General features: G+C 33.8%; 1 protein-coding gene across 3 annotated transcripts in view; it reads left to right on the top strand.

Moving 5' to 3' along the window:
* LOC111156442 (follistatin like 5) overlaps positions 1–16711 on the top strand; it is a 764534-nt gene that overhangs the window by 50940 nt on the left and 696883 nt on the right. The window lies entirely within an intron of this gene.

Here is a 16711-nt window from a genome sequence, read left to right as displayed (position 1 = left end):
TGAGGAAATACTTCACTTCCTTATGTTAAATATTTTCAAGTATAAAATAAATAGGCTTTAGGCATACTATAAATTATGTAATGTACTTATATTAATTAAGCTGGTACTTTTATTTTAATAATAGGGCAACTTTAATACTAAAGTAGCTATTTATTCAATCAAATTAAAAGTTTATAATGCATTTTGATTTTCATTGAAAGTAGGAATCAAGATGAAAAATGACATATTAATTATGGAGAAAATATATATCTTAAAATTTCTTGTTATTTGTCTTAAAAAAAAAACTTGAAATAAATATAAGTAGAGTTGCCCCCTCAACAATATTAAGTGTTAGGGATGCTGGCCCCTGCATAGTTGAAAATCCATGCATAACTTTTTTTTTTTTTAAGATTTTCTTTATTTATTTGACAGAAAGAGAGAGAGAGCACAAGTGGTGGGGCATCAGGCAGAGGCAGAGGGAGAAGCAGGCTCTCTGTTGAGCAGAGAGTCAGCATGGGACTAGATCCCAGGACCCTGCGATCATGACCTGATCTGAAGGCAAGTGCTTAACACACTGAGCCACTCAGTTGCCCCACACATAACTTTTGACCCCCAGTTCTTAAATATTAATAGCTTACTGTTGACTGAATCCTTACTGATAATATAAACAGTTAATGAACACATATTTTGTATGTTATGTGTGTTATATAGTATATTCTCACATTAAAGTAAGCAAGAGAAAAGAAAATGTTATTGAAAATTAAAGGAAGAAAAAATACGGTTACAGTAAAGTACCATATTAATTTAAAAAATTGTGTGTAAGTGGGCCATTCAGTTCAGACCTGTGTTGTACACATATATGTGTAATACACATATATTTACATTGCATCTGTACACATTGCATATATTTTGCTGAAATTCTTTCATATTCTAATGTTTTGATAAAATCACTAACCTTGACTGGAATTTTTATGTGCCAGATCATAGGGTAAGCTCTTAAATGTACTATTTTATTTAATCTCCAAAATAGTATTATAAAGATGTACCTTTTTCATTTGATATATGAAAAGTCACAATTTTTAGAAATGTTAAGGGATTTTATGAATGCCTACATTTATGAAGTATATTAATTGACTAAGGTAACATGCAGTACAGTTTTGATAGCCAGAAAAAAATAAAAAAAGTAAAATATTTAAATATACTTCAGTTACAAAAATCATTGTTGAAATTTAGTCACATGTAAATGTAAGTAAGTTTCTGGATAAATGCAGGTGGAGAATTGACCTTGTTTCACTATCTTTCAGTTATCATTTGTGTCCCCTACCTCATAGACTAACAATCAGTTTTATCCTATTCCAAAGCATAGAGATAAGAACTCATTTATGAACACTCTCAAAACATATTATTAATGCAATATATTGGCTCATTTTGTTGCATACCAGTGAGTATGTATTCTGTGCTGTTTGTCTACCCTAAGTTATGTCTTGAGGTCAGGAACTATGCCTTTCTAATCCTTTCATTCCTGATGCTGTGAACATAATAGATAAGGTTTAATTGTCTCCATGGCAGAAAAGTAATGGCAGAATGTATGGCTATGCAGTTTTTATTATTCTCCTGCTAAATATAATACCACAGGTTTTTCTGTGTCAGTGTACATTTATAAACAAACTATTTCGAATTAAATTTGGATGTTGAAGATAAATTATCATGCATTGCTGTGAGATTTAGTAAACCTTTATTTTTTTTTTAATTTTTTAGAAGATTTTATTTATTTATTTGACAGATAGAGATCACAAGTAGGCAGAGAGGCAGGCAGAGGGGGTGGAGAAGTAGGCTCCCTGCTGAGCAGAAAGCCCGATGCGGGGCTCGATGTGGGGCTCCATTCCAGTACCCTGGGATCATGACCTGAGCTGAAAGCAGAGGCTTTAACCCACTGAGCCACCCAGGTGCCCCTTTAGTAAACCTTTAAAGAAAAGAAACAACATAATGAATTAAGCCTATTTTAGAAACACTAATAATTACCAAAAATGATCGAAGTTACCTCCCAATCTTTTCCATCTATGTGGCTCTTACCTCTAAATAGTTAAAAGTAATACATGATTACTGGTATTTAAAAGCAGAGAGGTAGAATGTTAGTAATACCTAACTACTAAATGATTTAAGACAGAGGTAAAATTAAGCTATTAAAGTATTTGTGAAAGTGTGTGTGTGAAAGCTTGTATTTGAGGAGTAAAGAAGTACCCAGAGTTGTACAAGTTCCTTTCAAAACCTCACCAAGTACTTTCTGCTCACTAGCAACATCCCCATGCAACTGGGCTCATATGCAACGTTATTGGTGAAACCTCCCCAAACCGTAATTAAAAATAGAAGAGTCACAGACATTGCTTATCTCCCTTTTGAAATATATTTTCACCATTTGTCATGGTTATATGATATATTATATATATATATATATATATATATATATATATATATATATGATTTGTTTATTTGTTTTTTGGATGGTTCCTTCCTTCCATTATGATGTGAACTACTACTCATCTTGCTATACCATAACATCTAGAATTGTGTTTGGGCCATAGTCAACACTTCATAAATACATATGGAATTAATGATTCCATCTGCTGACTAGAATAAACTGAAATCATATATATATATCTGATATATAATTATATTATATAGTTTATTATATTATATAGTTTATTACAATGAATAATACATTAATTAGGTATAATTTGTTCTGTTTATGAGAGTAAAATCAACAGAGCAATATGTAATAAAATATTTAAAATAAATTATTTTAATATCATTACAAAGATAAATTCCCTATTCTTTGTTATTTTTTAACCTTCAGTTTCATTGAAATTGCAAAGAATATGTCTATATTTTTGTAAGACTTAGGGAATGGATAAGAAGATTTTCTATTTGGACTAAACTCTACTGTTTTGAATATATTTATTGGCTAGAAAACAATAAAATAAACTAATACATATGATAGATCTTGATATATATTAGCTATTTTCCACATTTTTCCCAGAGAGGTGTCAGTACTTTGGGTGTGAACAAATACACGTTTAGAACTCATGTTTACCAAATATTTGCATGCCAACTATATAATGAATCCTCTCTAGGGACCAAAAAGTGAAATGTGGTTTATTTGTCAGATTACATAGAAATGTTGTAGATTTAAATATAAATATATATGTACAAATTTATATCATTTACAACTCAGGTATACATAAATGTGACTGAAAACATGTTTGTGTCATAAATATGAATACCATATACATCCATCATGTTAATTATAGTCCACAGTATATCTGAAGGAGTTGATCATGTGTTTCATCTTTGTGTTTCTCCAACAGGCATTTATGGAATATCAAATGTAGGAATGTAGTAGCTTTATTTTATACATTAGGTCTTTGGATTATTGAATATTCCTAAGTGCTTTTATGGTTTTTCCATAGATGAGGAAACTGGAGTTCACAAATATATAGTAATTTTTAATGCCACGTATCTAGAAAGTCAGAGAAAGGATTTAGGATTTAATACAAAAGACAAAATACTTTTTTTTTAAAGATTTTATTTATTTATTTGACAGACAGAGATTAGAAGTAGGCAGAGAGGCAGGCAGAGAGAGGAGGAAGCAGGCTCCCTGCTGAGCAGAGAGCCAGATGCGGGGCTCAATCCCAGGACCCTGGAATCATGACCTGAGCTGAAGGCAGAGGCTTTAACGCACTGAGCCACCCAGGCACCCCCAAAATACTTTTTTTAAAAGATTTTATTTATTTATTTGACAGACAAACTATTTTGAATTAAATTTGGATGTTGAAGATAAATTATCATGCATTGCTGTGAGATTTAATAAACCTCTATTTTTTAAAAATTTTTTTAAAGATTTTATTTATTTATTTGACAGACAGATCACAAGTTGGCAGAGAGGCAGGCAGAGAGAGAGGGGGAAGCAGGCTCCTTGGGGAGCAGAGAGCCTGATGCGGGGCTCGATCCCAGGACCCTGGAATCATGACCTGAGCCGAAGGCAGAGGCTTTAACCCACTGAGCCACCCAGGAGCCCCAAGAGACTAAATACTTAATGCAGAGTATGCAATGAGAACTTTTCATAGTAATTTGACCTATGTACCATATATTTCCCATTCTCCCCACGTTTTTATCACATGTAGGAAGATGGGATTCTATGTCTCTTTGTGGTTGGATGGGACTATGTGTCTAGTTGTGGCCAATGAGTTAAGAGAAGTGCCATAGAATGCATTTGGGCTGAATATTTGATCACAATTATAAAATGTTCCTGAACTCTCTTTTTCATCTAGCATTAAAAACAGCATCTGTTCAAGGTAGTAATTGCTTAATCATCCCGAGTTTCTAAATAACTAGGATTAGTAAAACACCCTGGCAATTAGTGATTGTCTTGAAATGTGAAATGAGAGGGAGAAAAAAACAAAACAAAACAAAACAAAACACTTTTGTTTTAAACCACTGAGATTGGGAGTTGTTAACTCCACATTGACTGTAGCCCATCCTCGCCAATAAAGACAACTAGAACTTAGACTCACATCACCTCATCAGAAATCCTGGGCTCCTTCTCTGTGCCATTTTGGCTTCTTGTTTCATTTCCACTCTTCAGATTTTTCTTACACTCTTTTCTCTACTTCTATTTTGTCTCTACTACTTGCTGGGTCGTAATGGCCCATCACAATGTAACTTCCTGTTGTATTTACAACCCTGCAATAGGCATGTCCTAATATTCTAGCATATTGTCCCATACTCTGATTGATCGGCTATGAATCCTGTTAGAATCAGGATTATGTATATATTATCTATATATATATATCTTACATTGCTTTTCTCACATCATACCCAACACACTGCTGCATTGTTTGCTGCTGATGATAATCAAAGTCAGACCTGAAAGATGTTATGAAGACAATAGGAATGTTCTTGAGTATACCTAGTGGGACCACTTAGAGACCTTAAAATTCTTACATCTTTATGTGACCAGGGAATGCTATGTCCATTTTATGGTACAAAGCTACCCCTGCAAACCTAAAGTACCCTGTGATTCCTTTACCTTCTGAATCAAAATGTTTGTCTATGAGAGTAGTTACTGTGTAAATGGGCAAAGAGTTGTCATAGCTTAATAAGTCCAGAGAGATTTGCTATGCCCCATTGTACAGTATAATTCAAAGACATCATTTGTGGGAGATGATTTTTGACTTTTGGTATAAAAGAATGATAGCTGTGGATTGGTGAAGATTGGCAGAAGAGAACTCTAGGGAAAGAGAGAAACATTAAACAATACATCAAAACCATGACCGCTTAGAGCCTGGAAACCTTCAGGCAAACCCAGGAGCATTATTTCCTGACTGAGGAAAAATTGTACCCTTCTATCTGAAACCTCTGACTGCCTGCAGCATGTTCAAGAGAAGGCCCTTAACATGTTAATATATTTTCGTGGAGGTCAGGAAGCAATCTGGCACACTATCTAAGAGCAAAAATGATGGCGATGAAGAGAGTGAAAGACTACTGGTCAAATAATTAAAGACTGTACTGATTAATATATATGTTGATATATTTATCCCATATTCATCATAATGGTTGAATATTATTAATAAATCTCAGATTTTTTTCTAAGCAAGGAAGTTATGTTTGAAAAATCAGAACATTTTTGAAATTTTATTTCTGAGAAATGGGATTCTGATATTAATTGAGCTAGTTCCTGCAGCCCAGTTTCCACAAAGCAGGATAAATAGGATGAGGTTCCATCAGCACATACCACCAGGAATGTTACATGATCTCTGAGCCGAAGGACACCAGCTTTACTGCATGGGCCATGAGCCTGCCTGTTCTTTGCACCCAAGGAAGACATTATCTCTCTACTGGACAGTACGCATTCCTGTTCTTCATTGTGAATGGAGATACAATCTCTCTCTTCTAAGGCTGTAAAGACACTTGCTCTTCTCTCTAGAGAGAGACTTTATCTCCGAGTTTCAAGGAAGTTTTTTAAACAAAAGCCTTGAACAAATGGCAGTCAGTGTCTCGGTTCCTGAGGCCTCAGAACTATGAGGCGCCATCAGGGTTTCCTGATGCACATGGAGAGGACCACCTTTAACAGGAGGTGAGAGTTGCCGTCAGGTATATCTATCTAAGGCCCGAAGTAAAGCTGTGTGTGCTTCAAAGTTGATTTGTACACTAAATACATGGTACATGGTTATAGCTTCATCCCGCTTTTTGCCTGGTTAACCTTGTCTTTTCTGGAACTTTAAGGGGAAAAAATATTTTGCTCACCTTTGGATGTGTTGCATGCATATTTTTTCCTTCAAACCAGGGGGAATTTGATAAACTGGAGGAAATTGGCATGCAATGGACTGAATCATTTTGCTTAACAAAAATAAGTAGGGGCGCCTGGGTGGCTCAGTGGGTTGAGCCGCTGCCTTCGGCTCAGGTCATAATCTCGGGGTCCTGGGATCGAGTCCCGCATCGGGCTCTCTGCTGGGCGGGGAGCCTGCTTCCCTCTCTCTCTCTCTCTCTCTCTCTCTCTGCCTGCCTCTCTGTCTACTTGTGATCTCTCTCTGACAAATAAATAAATAAAATCTTTAAAAAAAAATAAGTAAACAAAGGGATATATTTGCCTTCTAAAATTCTTAAGATGAAGACCTACGACAAAAAATTGTCATTTGATCTCTTCAAGAACGGATTCTCAAAGCAGAACTATTATTATTGTTTTGTAGGGTGGTGTGCAAGAAGGATGTTCCCTTACACTTCTCTGACTCTACATTAAACTATTGTTATAAAGATTTAACAGTAGCTATCGCTTGAAAAAATAGAGCTACTTTCCATTGAAGATTTAAAGTTTTGAAATATTAAAAATGTGATGTTTTAGTATTCTATTACACCCATTCACAAAGTATAATAAAGTATACAAATAAAGTCAAATTTATATAGTACATTAAAGCCAAGCTTGTCAGGATTTCAGAAAACTCTACTTATGTGTCACCCTTGGGCACATATCATGCTTTCTACCATCCCAGTATGGATTTTCAAGTGATTTGAGTTACAGTGCTTCCTTTTATCCAATGCCATAATTTAAAAAGATTACCCTGATAGTTAAAAAGCAGCTTTACCCCTGTTTTTCTGAACATTGATCCATCTATGCTGATCAAGAAACACCAGAATATTGGGACCTAGGTGCTATGAAGTAAATTTATCATTACTGTTCATTTTCTTTAGATTGAGTTCCAAAGCTTCCTTATCTTTAGATCTAGTTGTCTTTTCTCACCATTTTTGTCTAAAGGATGTTAGCTATATCATATTAGTTTGCTAGAAAAACAAACTATTAACACACCTTCATTATCTTCTAATTAAGCACATTATGCTACCTCCTATCTAAAAAATAAAATAAATAAACTATAGGTATGTTGTTTTAACAGGGTTCAGTGTGGCTATGCTAAACTGTAGATGTAGGAAAAAAGGTTGTGAGTTAGCAGGTGAATGAAGTAAAAATACATTTATCTAATCATTAATATTAATGTATTGCAAGCTAGCATTTGCATTCACTACTTCAATGTGTAAATTAATTATAAGTTGTTTTGTACATCTTTAATTATTAAAATTCTATTGTGAATTCAATTAGCAAAGCTGTATATTATAAATGAAAGAGAATATCCTGATTTATGAGCTTGACATTCAGCATGTCTAAACGATAAACTCCCTATGGTATATGAGCCACAATTGGAAAGTGTGGTATTATTTTTAACTAATATTACTTACTGGTTATTTTGGGCATCAGTTCCCTGTATATGAGCTGAGAGTTAGGTTTTTAGAGTCATATGATAGTGGAAAATACTCATTCCATTTAAAAATATATATACATATAATACAGATAAGAAAGCTGAGGGTCTGGGAGGCAAAGTTCTTCATTGAAGTTCATGCAGGTGGGTGCTGCTCAGCTAAGATTAGAACCCGGGTTTCCCATCATCCAAAACAGTTCTGTTTTCCTTTAACACACTGCCCCCTTAAATTAACATGTTTCTTCGAGTCCAGTTTTTGATCAGCAAAAACATGCATTCACTCATTATTTCAACAAATATCTCTTAAGTAGCTGCTACACACAAGAGACTGAACAAAATGATTCAAATTAAATTCTTAAGTACATATGTTGGTTTGCCTGTGATTATTGGTGAAGTAAATATCTCAAATGAACTGACTGAAAATACAATAAAAGACCTTATTTAATACCCAGCAAGGGGACCAGGCTTCAGGGACAAGCAGAGTTTGCTCCATAGGGTCTAGTCTACAGGGAAATAAATGGGGGTGACTATACGTATTTGCCAGATGAGGTACTGGGAAAAACTTGCATGGTTAAGATGTTGAACTAGTCACCAGGCTGTCTGAAAGTGATTGCGAATTTATCAGTTGTGTGGGTTAAACAAACAGCCCATTCAGATATGGGGCCGTCAATCGTTACACTAACAATTGGTAGAAATAACGAACAAAAAACAAATGTCTATTTTCAACATTCTGTCAAAAGTTTGCTTACATATGTTATAAGAAATGCTGGCATTGTGGTTTTATTTTCTCCTGAGGTAGAGGCCTCTTTCTCAATTTTTTTCTCAATTTTAATAGGCTTTTCTCCCCCAAAATAATTCCTTTTTTATTTATTTTTATATTTGAGTGTGGTTGACACACAATGTTATATTAGTTTCAGGTGTACAGCATAGTGATTCAACGACTCTATATGTTATGCTACGCTCACCACTATTTTTAGAGCAGTTTTAGGGTAACAACCAGTTTGAGCCGAGAGTTTAGAGGACCTATATTCCTCTTGGCACCACACCTGTACACCCCCTCCCCCACTATCAACAATTTGCAGGATATTTTGCCAATGAGCTTTAAAATCTTTTATAAAGACCTCACAAAAACAAGTGTTCTGCCAATGCTGAAACAGATAATTAAACAAATACAACAACATAAAGTTTTAAGGTATATTATTTAAAGTAATATAAACACTTCTCTTCATTGTGTAAAGGTGCAGAAAAATTCTTGAAGGGAATTATGTATCCCTTATGTTTTAGTTTTCCCAAATTTTGGAATAAAATTTTAAGCATATAGCAAATTTCAATGAACTATATAATGAATACCCATGTAACCAAAACCTAGATAAATATTTTATTATGCTTGTTTCTCACATATATATGTGTTTGTTTGTGTGTATCACCATCCCTCTTTTCATTTATTTATCTATCCTATTTTTTATTCATGTCAAATTATATTATAGACATTAAGATTTTCTTTCTTAAATATTTTGGTACATATCATTAAATTAGAGTTAAGTATTTATTTAGAGGGTTTTTTTTTTTTTTTGAGATACATTTCATACTCAATGGAAAGTCCCAATCTTAAACCTTTATTTGAATTTTGACAAATGTGTATACTTCCCCAATAAACATCAAAATACAATTGTATCAAGATATTGAAAGTCATCACCAACCCCTGCCGAAAGTTGCCTCATGTCTCTTCCCTGTCAATCTCTGGCTCCCTCATTCATTTTGAGCCAACAATATCCTGATATTATTTACCATAGTATAGTTCTGTTTTGAAGTTTCATGTACATGGGATCATGCCATACATACAGATTTGTGTAATATTTGTTTCACTAAAAATACTGTTATTGATATTAATTTATGTTATTGTTTCTCAATAGTGCATTCCCTTTTATTGCTGAGTAACATTTTATCATATGAATGTATCACAGTATTTTGTTTTATTTTTAAATCCATTTCCTGTGGATAAAACTTGGTTGGAAGTCTTATGAATGAAGTATCTATGAACATTCTTGTACAAGTCTTTTTGGTTATATATTTTCATTTTCCTTGGGTTAATAGTTATTAGTGGATTGCTGGTTTGTAAGTTTGGTATTCTTTCCTTTAAAAAGAAACCCCCATGGAGCACCTGGGTGGCTCAGTGGTTCCAGCTCTTGATTTTGGCTCAGGTCGTGATCTCAGGGATTGGACTACCTCGGGCTCCACACTCAGTGGGGAGTCTGCTTGAGGATTCTCTCTCCCTCTGTACCTCCCTCTACATGTTCTCTCTCTCTCAAATAAATAAATACATCTTTAAAAAAGAAGAGAAAAGAAACCATCAGAACTTCTTCTAAATAAGATGCACAATTTTACTTTCTCAACAGAAATGTATAAAATTTCCAGCTACTTTACATTTATGCAACTTTTGATGTTTTCTGTTTTTAATTTTAGCCATTCTGGAGTGGTATTTATTGTAGTTTTAATACAATTTTTTTTTAATTCAAACTTTTTTGATGACTGGTGGTGACATTGAGAATTTTTTCATTTGTGTACTATTCATAAATTTTGTTTATGGAGTGTCTGGAATTGTTTGCTTTTTTTTGTAATTTTGTTTTTGTTTTTATTTTACTGTCATTCAAATGCTTTATATTTCCTCAGTACTTCAAAAATATGTGATTATTTTATGGAAATATTTATATCATTGTTAAATTTTAAACTACATATAGCCACTGTTGGAGTCTTTAGTGTGATTTCATTAAAAAAATGTGAAGACAATTTAAAAAAGTCTTCCTCTGGACAGAGTTATAAATGTTTAACTAAACAAATAATAATAATAATAATAATAATAATCAAAAGCTATAACAACACAAATTAGATGTGGCTAAAATAATGCTATATTTTATAACAATGCATCTGAAGATATACATAGATATACTTTTAAAATTATGTATATTTAGGATTATATATTATATAATTATATATTAATATATAAAAATATATATAATTTAAAATATGAGGGAGAGGAGATGCAACATGGGGGGTTAAGGGGGTAGGAGAAGAGTAAATGAAACAAGATGGGATTGGGAGGGAGACAAACCATAAGTGAGTCTTAATTTCACAAAACAAACTGAGGGTTGATGGGGGGAGGGGGGTTGGGAGAGGGGGGGTGGGGTCATGGACATTGGGGAGGGTATGTGCTATAGTGAGTGCTGTGAAGTGTGTAAACCTGGCGATTCACAGACCTGTACCCTGGGGATAAAAATATATTATATGTTTATAAAAAATAAAATTAAAAAAATATCACATTTATTTCACTCATGTTTCATTTTTAACAAATTTAGGAACTTATCTATTGCAGTTAGTTAATGAGCCATTTAAATTAATCAGTCACACCCAATTTAAAATCTAAAAAAACATTTTCCTAGTATATCATCTCTATAACTCGCTTTTGCGATATTAACAATATGTAAACCAGAAATGGCAGAATTAACATTGACAAGAAGGAATTAAAACTCCAGTTAGGAAAAGAAAGAATAAAAGGACATATAAATACTGTAATGAGAAAATATCTCCTGCTTTATCACATTATATTAGAATTTTAACAAGTCTTAAAAATAAAGTGCTATTTCATCTTTGAAGAATAAGAAAGCAAAGGATATTTAATCCTACTGGGTTCTACATTCCTGTCAGTACCACAGGTATGTAGCAAGTGTTAATATAGCTTCAATAATACATCACTAATTATATCAATTCTGTTTCATCAAGTGAATATTGTTAAGTTTTTTATTTTTGTATTTATTCTTTAAGTTTATTTTGGATTTATAGATGTTTAAGAATATATATGATTAAATTTTATAACTTTTTTTCAAGTTTTTAATTTAAATTCCAGTTAACATACAGTGTATTATCAGTTTCAGGTGTGCAATATAGTGATTCAGCAATTCCATGTAACACCTGGTACTCATCACAAGTGCTCTCCTTAATCCCCATCATCTGTTTAACCCATCCCCCCTGCAAACCTCCCCTCCAGCAACCCTCAGTTAATTCTCTATAATCAAGAGTTGTTTTTTGTTATTCCTCTCTTTCCCTCCCCCATTCATTTTTTTGTTTCTTAAATTCCACATATGAGTGAAATCATATGGTATGTGTCTTTCTATGACTGACTTTGCTTAGCATAATACTCTAGCTCCATCCAAGTCTTTGCAAATGGCAAGATTTAAATCTTTTTCATGGATGACTAATATTCCACTCTGTGTGTGTGTGTGTGTGTGTGTGTGTGTGTGTGTGTGTGTATGCATAGGGGTGTGTATATGTGTGTGTGTATATATATATATAACGATATTGTTTTCCAGAGTCGCTGCACCAGTTTGCATTCCCACCAACAGTGCAGGACAGTTCCCCTTTCCCCACATCCTTGTTAACCCTTGTTTCTTGTGTTGTTGGTTTTAGCTCTTCTGACAGTTGTGAGTTGCTATGTCATTGTAGTTTTGATTTTTATTTCCCCAATGATCACTGATGTTGAACATCTTTTCATGTGTATGTTGGCCAACTGTCTTCTTTGGAGGATGTCAATTCATGTCTTCTCTTCATTTTTAAATTGAATTATTTGTTTTTTGGGTGTTGAGTTTTATAAATTCTTCATATATTTTGGATACTAACACTTTATCAGATACATCATTTGCAAATGTCTTCTCCCATTCCATAGGTTGCCTTTTAGTTTTGCTGATTGTTTCCCTCATTGTAAAAAAGCTTTTTATTTTGATGATGTCCCAATAGTTCATTTTTGCTTTTGTTTCCCTTGCTTCAGGAGACATATCTAGAAAGAAGTTTCTATGGCCAATGTCAAAGAGGTTACTACCTGTGTTCTGCTCTAGGATTTTTATGGCTTCAGGTCTCACATATAGGTCTTTAATCCATTTTTAATTGATTTGTTTGTATGGTATAAGAAAGTGTTCCAGTTTCATTCTTTTGCATGTTGCTGTCCAGTTTTTCCAGGAGTATTTATTTATTTATTTTTAAAAGATTTTATTTATTTATTTTGACAGAGAGAGATCACAAGTAGGCAGAGAGACAGGCAGAGAGAGGGGAAAGCAGACTTCTCACTGAGCAGAGAGCCCGATGTGGGGCTCGATCCCAGGACCCTGAGACCATGAACTGAGCCAAAGGCAGAGGCTTAACCCGCTGAGCCACCCAGGTGCCCCAAGGAGCATTTATTTTTTGAAGATACTTTTTCTCATTGGATTTTCTTTCCTGCTTTTTCAAAGATAAATGGACGATACAGTTGTAGGTTCATTTCTGGGTTTTCTATTCTGTTCCATTGATCTATAGGTCTCTTTTTGTTCTATACCATACTGTTTTGATCACTACAGGTTTATAATGTAACTTGAAGTCTGGAATTGTGATGCCTCCAGTTTTGCTTTTCTTTTTCAAGGATACCTTGGCTATTCACAGTCTCTGTGGTTCCATACAAATTTGAGGATACTTGTTCTAATTATGTGAAAATGTTGTTGGTATTTTGATAGGGATTACATTAAATGTATAGATTGCTTTGGGTAGTATTGACATTTTATTTTATTTTATTTTAAGATTTTATTTATTTATTTGACAGATAGAGATCACAAGTAGGCAGAGAGGCAGGCAGAGAGAGAGAGGAGGAAACAGGCTCCCCGCTGAGCAGAGAGCCCGATGCGGGGCTTGATCCCAGGACCCTGGGATCATGACCTGAGCTGAAGGCAGAGGCTTAACCCACTGAGCCACTCAGGTGCCCCAGTATTGACATTTTAACAATATGTATTCTTCCAATATATGACCATGGAATGTTTTTCCATTTCTTTGTGTCCTCTTCAATTTCTTTCATCAGTTTGATAGATTTCAGAGTACAGGTCTTTCACCTCTTTGATTATGTTTATCCCTATGTATCTTATTGTTTTTGGTACAATTGTAAATGTGATCCATTTCTCAATTTCTCTTTCTGCTGCTTTGTTATTGGTATAGAGAAATGCAACAGATTTCTGTATGTTGATTTTGTATTTTGCGACTACACTGTTTTGTTTTTCAGTTCTAGCAGTTTTCTGGTGGAATCTTCTGGGTTTTCTACATAGAGTATCATGTCACCTGCAGCTAGTGAGTTTGACTTCTTCTTTGCTGATCTGGATGCCTTTTATTTCTTTTTCTTTCATGAATTGTATAACTTATTAAGCTTATTTCTGTTAAGGCAATATTATTTTGAAAAAAAAATTAAGGCTACAATGTCCATGGAATTATTTCTTTCCTTTGAATGGAGAACATGTATTAATCAGGTATTAGAGGTACTACGGGAAAGAGAATGTAGACATCTATGAGTGACTGTACCAGATTACTAGTTTCCATTCCATTTTATGCTTAGCTTATGGTTACAAGGATATGATCAAGAGATAATACATGAAAATGGAAGGCAAGCAGAAGGTTGAACAGAAAGCCCTCCTTATTCTACTCCCTTTTCACCTAGAACATTTCTGATTTATTTTTATATTTATTTTGAGTTATAAACAGTTTCATTTGGATAAAATATGCTTGTTGAATAATAAAAATTATATATTGAAATGGATGGTCTTAATTATCTAGTGATTTTGTGAATTATGGTTTCAAGTGTTTTAGCTAGTTCCAGAACTCATTTTTTTTTTTAAGATTTATTTATTTATTTGAGAGGGAGAGAGGGAGAGCAGAGAGGAGAGGTGGGGAAAGGCAGAGAAAGAATCTCAAGCTGACTCTCTGCTGAGCACAGAGCTTGATGCAGTGCTCAATCCCATGATCCTGAGATCATGACCAAGCTGAAATCTAGAGTCAGATACGTTACATAGACTGAGCTTCCTATGAGCTCCCCTGAACTCAAATTTATCCCCCAAGGATGAAGATGAACTAAAACCAAATATGTTTTAATTAATTAACTGATTAATTATATATATATATATATATAGAGAGAGAGAGAGAGAGAGAGAGAGAGAATGTGCAAACAGGGGACAAGGAGAGGGAGAGATAATTTTTTTCTTAAGATATTATTTATTTATTTGAGAAAACACAGAGCAAGAAAGAGACAGCAAGAGTGGGGCGGGGAGAGGGAGAGGGAGAAGCAGACTCTATGCTTAGCAGGGAGTCACCTAGGGCTCCCAGGATCCTGAGATTATGACCTCATAAGCCAAAGGCAGACCTGAGCCACCCAGGTACCCTGAGAGAGGGAGAGAGAGAGAGAATCTCAAGCAGGCTCTGCTTAAATAACTAATGTGCCAAATAACCATGTGTTCTCAAAGGAAAAAAAAAAAAAAGCCAGCAACAATATCAATACCTTTTAGTTCTCCCTGTGGAATCTCGGCCATTGTTTAAGTCCAACATTATAATAAAACCAGCCTCTTTAAAACATAAATAGAATTGGGTTTGTGCTATAGTTCAAATCCTGTCATTGTGTCTAGTGTCCTACTTTTTGGAAAACTGTTCCTTAAGATCTTATGATTTTTACTTTTGATTGATAAAGTCCCTTATTCACCTCTCAGAAGTCTATATTCATTGCCCTTGAGAGCATTATTTCTGTGAAATGTTCTGCTGAAAATGGATTCTAATGACCAAGTCATTTGGTGAAAACTGCATAGTATGCTTCTGTGGAAATCTACAATGCACAAGAGCATATTAAAGTCTGAGAAATATTCTAAACTTTGCTTAACCTAGAATTTCCTGACTAAATGGACTATAGAAAATTTTGAATGCCTTCTGGTATTCTAGGAAACACAATTTGAGGAACTATACTCCAGTGGCTTTAGAATTAATTGTTGCTATACACAACGGCCAGTTATGGCTTCTCTTGAAACTAACAGTATTAAAGATCTGACTTGCTATCATTTTATAGTTATAATGATAAAGTATTATAAATCCATTTTTGCTCTTTTTTATCAGTCTCTATTTTAGGGTTTATTTTTCTAGAAAGGGAATGTTGACATTATAGTTTAAGAATTATGATACATATATCTTTTCAAATTAATGTTTTTGTTTTCTTTAAATCACATGCTATGTATTAATCACCATTCTTCAAAATCTTGCTATCAGTAATTAGACTGTATTCTTAAATTAAAATATCAAAATATACCAATTTTTATAATTTTAATTGAGGTAACTTAGTTGCAGTGACGTATACAGATCATCACTGTACACTTAAATACATTTTTACATATGTACATATTTGCAGTGCCACCAATGAGATTATGATACAAAATATTTCTTGCAATCCAGGAATTTCCTTTTGTCAAGTCTAATCAATGCCATCTCCTGAAGGTAACCACTATCCCAGACTTACTGTCATCAATCAATTTTGTTTTCAAACTCCACATATAAATGGGATCCTGCTACAGGTATTCTTTCATGTATGGCTTTTTGTTTGTTTATTTTGCTAAACACCATGTGATGTTTATCCATATTGATAAATGTAACAGAAGCCTATTATTTTTAGTGCTCTGTAGTGCCCTATTACACAAAATTCACAACTCGTTATGCATTCCATTAATGATGGATATTTGAGACTAATATGACATCCTTACATATGCCTTTTGTTGGAAATATGCATTTATTCCTCTTGAACTGGAGGAATAATTATTTATTTAATTATTTAATAAAAAATAATTAATTGTAAGATCATGGGGTTGGCATATATTTAGCTTTAATAGATAATGCCAGAGAGTTTCCCAAAATGTTTGTGTTAACATATTTGTTTTGTAAAATATTTCAGAATGACATAGTGATTATTTTAATTCTAGGATTTTCTTTTGTCTACCTAGATGGAAAAAAATGAGGTGTGAGCAGATGTTATATTATTGTTGCTGCTGACTAATGGTTGAACAAAACAATTACAGGATGATTAAGTGACTCAATATTCTGCTTTCAAGAAAAAAAAT

Source organism: Enhydra lutris, unplaced genomic scaffold (genome assembly GCF_002288905.1).
Source record: "Enhydra lutris kenyoni isolate GAN:26980312 unplaced genomic scaffold, ASM228890v2 scaffoldscaffold3, whole genome shotgun sequence".
Taxonomy (NCBI): Eukaryota; Metazoa; Chordata; class Mammalia; order Carnivora; family Mustelidae; genus Enhydra; species Enhydra lutris.
This window is presented reverse-complemented; position numbering and strand designations above follow the sequence as displayed.